Source organism: Oncorhynchus kisutch, linkage group LG11 (genome assembly GCF_002021735.2).
Source record: "Oncorhynchus kisutch isolate 150728-3 linkage group LG11, Okis_V2, whole genome shotgun sequence".
NCBI lineage: Eukaryota > Metazoa > Chordata > Actinopteri > Salmoniformes > Salmonidae > Oncorhynchus > Oncorhynchus kisutch.
The window spans coordinates 89,154,817-89,159,163 of NC_034184.2; positions in this window are offsets into that span (position 1 = coordinate 89,154,817).

Sequence of the window (4,347 nt, forward strand, 5' to 3'; positions counted from 1 at the left end):
AGACTATTGATACACAGAAAACAGAGAATATTGGCCTGGGAATTCCCATTTCAATTGACATTGATTCAAATAATGATCTTGAGGTGTCTTAAGCAATGGTATCCAAAAACATGGATTTCAATGCAAAAAAACAGACACAATTAAAAACAATATTTTTTATTTTAATTTAATCTTTATTTAACTAGGCAAGTCAGTTAAGAACAAATTCTTATTTATAATGATGGCCAAACCCTCCCTTAACGCGGACGACGCTGGGCCAATTGTGCGCCACCTTATGGGACTCCCGATCACGGCTGGTTGCGATACAGCCCGGGATCGAACCAGGGTTTGTAGTGACACCTCTCGCACTGAGATGCAGTGCCTTAGACCACTGTGGCACTGGGGAACAATATATTAATGAACTGCTGGAGAATAACTACCAAACCCAGAAATGCTCCATCTTGCTACCCTCGGTTTCCGTCTCAGAACCTGGCTGTGTGGTGTACAGGTTCTCCCAGGGACAGCCCCTGGTCCTACCAGCTGACAGGTGTGTTCTGTAAGCCCTCACCTGGACCCACCTGAACCCACCTGGACCCACCTGGACCCACCTGGACCCACCTGAACCCACCTGGACCCACCTGAACCCACCTGAACCCACCTGAACCCACCTGGACCAAGCACAGGTAGTAAATGGTCAAACTGTACCAGAATGTTTAGGTTGGCATGGTTACACACCTGGATGACACCTGGATGAAGTGTTTAATGGACCTGTCAGTAAATTCCTACAGTTAAGTAGGAGTCAGATAGAGTGGGTTCAGAAAGTATTCAGACACCTTGACTTTTTCCACATTTTGTTATGTTACAGCCTTATTCTAAAATGGATTAAATATTTTTTTTTCTCCTCATCAAATCTACACAAATACCTCATAATGACAAAGGAAAAACAGGTTTTTGAAATGTTTGCAAGTTGCAAAACAGAAATATCAGATTTACATAAGTATTCAAAACCTTTACTCAGTACTTTGTTGAAGCACCTTTGGCAGCGATTACAGCCTTGAGTCTTCTTGGGTATGACGCTACAAACTTGTCATATCTGTATTTGGGGAGTTTCTCCCATTGTTCTCTAAAGATCCTCTCAAGCTCTGTCAGGTAGGACAGGGTGCGTCGCTGCACAGCTATTTTCAGGTCTCTCCATAGATGTTTAAGTCCAGGCTCTGGCTGGACCACTCAAGGACATTCAGAGACTTGTCCCAAAGCCACTCCTGCGTTGTCTTGGCTGTGTGCTTAGGGTCATTGTCCTGCTGGAAGGTGAACCTCCGCCCCAGTCTGAGGTCCTGAGCGCTCTGGAGCATATTTTCATCAAGGATCTTTCTGTACTTTGCTCCGCTCATCTTTCCCTCGATCCTGCCTCATCTCCCAGGCCGCTGAAAAACATCCCCACAGCCTGATGCTGCGTTATAAAACTTGTTGATCTGAACATTTGATTTGTCCTACTGTATGTTATCTGGCTATGTTCCATGATATAGGGCTGTAGGCTTGTTCATTTATCAGACTAGATACTGTATGTTATCTGGCTATGATATAGGCTGTAGGCTTGTTCATTTATCAGACTAGATACTGTATGTTATCTGGCTATGATATAGGCTGTAGGCTTGTTCATTTATCAGACTAGATACTGTATGTTATCAGACTAGATACTGTATGTTATCTGGCTATGATATAGACTGTAGGCTTGTTCATTTATCAGACTAGATACTGTATGTTATCAGACTAGATACTGTATGTTATCAGACTAGATACTGTATGTTATCTGACTGTAGACTGTAGGCTTGTTCATTCAGCTGACTAGATAGTCTGACAAGTCCCATGTCATTATTTTACATTATATGGTTTTATAGTAGTTGAATAAAATCAATCATTTGGAACATGTCCTACACTGAAGCACGTTTTTCTCTGTTGTCTTTGATTTGAAATCAAACTTAGACAATGAGGTTAAAGTGCAGACTGTCAGCTTTAAAGTGAGGGTACTTGTCATCCATATCGGTTGAATCATTTTTAAATTACAACCCTTTTTGAACATAAAACCACCATTTTAGGGGAGAAAAACGTACATATTCAGTGTCTTTGGAAAGTATTCAGACCCCTTGATATTTTCCACATTTTGTTACGTTACTCTGAAATACATTTTTTTAAAATGATGATTTTTTTTAGACTTTTTTTGCAAATTTATTCAAAATAAAATAGAGAAATATCTTATTTACTTAATAGGTATTCAGACCCTTTGCAATGAGACTCAAAATTGATCTCAGGTGCATCCTGTTTCCATTGATCATCCGTGAGATGTTTCTACAACTTGATTGGAGTCCACATGTGGTAAATTCAATTGATTGGACATGATTTAGAAAGGCACACACATGTCTATATAAGGTCCCACAGTTGACAGTGCATGTCAGAGCAGAAACCAAGCCATGAGGTCGAAGGAATTGTCCAAAGAGCTCTGAGACAGGATTATGTTGAGGCACGGATCTGGGGAAGGGTACCAAAACATTTCTGCAGCATTGAAGGTCCCCAAGAACATAGTGACCTCCGTCATTCTTAAATTAAATAAGCTTGGAACCACCAAGACTCTTTCTAGTTCTGGCCGCCCGGCAAAAATGAGAAATCGGGGGCAGAAGGGCCTTGGTCAGGGAGGTGACCAAGAACCCAATGGTCACTCTGGCAGAACTCTAGAGTTCCTCTGAGGAGATGGGAGAACCTTCCAGAAGGACAACCATCTCTGCAGCACTCCACCAATCAGACCTTTATGGTAGAGAGGCCAGATGGAAGCCACTCCTCAGTAAAAGGCCCATGACAGCCCACTTGGAAGTTTGCCAAAAGGCACCTAAAGACTCTCTGACCATAAGAAACAAGATTCTCTGGTCTGATGAAGCCAAGTGTCATGTCTGGAGGAAACCTGGCACCATGGTGGTGGCAGCATCATGCTGTGGGGGTGTTTTCAGCTGCAGGGACTGGGAGACTAGTCAGGATCGAGGAAAAGATGAACGGAGCAAAGTACAGAGAGATCCTTGATGAAAACCTGCTCCAGAGCGCTCAGGACCTCAGACTGGGGTAAAGGTTCATCTTCCAACAGGACAACGACCCTAAGCACACAGCCAAGACAACACAGGAGTAGCTTCGGGACAAGTCTCTGAATGTCCTTGAGTGGCCCAGGCAGAGCCTGGACTTGAACCCGATTGAGTATCACTGGAGAGACCTGAAAATAGAGGTGCAGTGTTGTGTCTCTGGCTATCATTGGTGAAGGTGAAGACTGTTATTTTATCAAATCAATTTTCTGTAATTACTATTACGTGATTAAACTAATCATGTAAATGTAATTAACTAGGAAGTCGGGGCACCACGGAAAATATTCAGATTACAAAGTTATCATTTTCCGAATATAACTCTTCAGATATTTTAATATCTGATCAATTAGTCTTCTAATTAATGATTTATTCTTTACCTCACATCTGTCTCTTTCCAAACGTCGTAGAATTCTTGGTTATTTGCACAAACCCAGCCTACACCATGAATCATCCATACTCCAATTGGCTTCATCGTTTATTTTGTAACTACCTAAATAATCACAGAATGCTTAACAAACAACAGATTCCCTAGTGGGCTAAACCGATAAACTAAACCGGCTTGGTAGACAAAGGAAAGGGGTGGGGTCTGAGAAAGGAGCGGGAAAGACTAAATGGATTACTACACACAATCATTGGAATGATAATCCTTTGCACATGAACGGCCGCTCATTCGAGAATAATTGTAATAAATATATTTACACCCGTATGTCATTGTTGTCTTCTCTGTTAGAATCGTCGGTCCTTCTGCTGGAGAGTCACTTCATCAGAGAGTCTCTGGTTACTTCCCCAGAAGTCACAATGTCTTTCATAGCTTTATCAGCGGCTCCCGATAGTGTCTGTTGTAATGCATATGTCAGGCATCCATTGTTCTTAGAAGATGTTTAGATGTTCCGGCGGTATTCGCATCCTAGTTTTACTTAATTTCTAGCTGCAGTCTCGTAACTAGTATCTAAGATTTGCTCTTATTCTGTCGGGATTGATATTCTCAGAGCTTAACCATTTCCAGCCATGTAGCCAATGCTCCACGTGGTATGGTTAGGAATTCAACAACCATTACAACCTTTATTCGTAACAGTAGAAAAGGGCTGTTCCATTACGACAGATGGATAGACAGATTGAGGGAATACAAGGGAATACAATTCTCTCAAATAAAAGGTTAACATCACATTACATCATTTCACAAATAGTTTCATCTTTACTCATTCATTTTATACAAGAATTTGAATCAAACCCCATAATTGAGAAA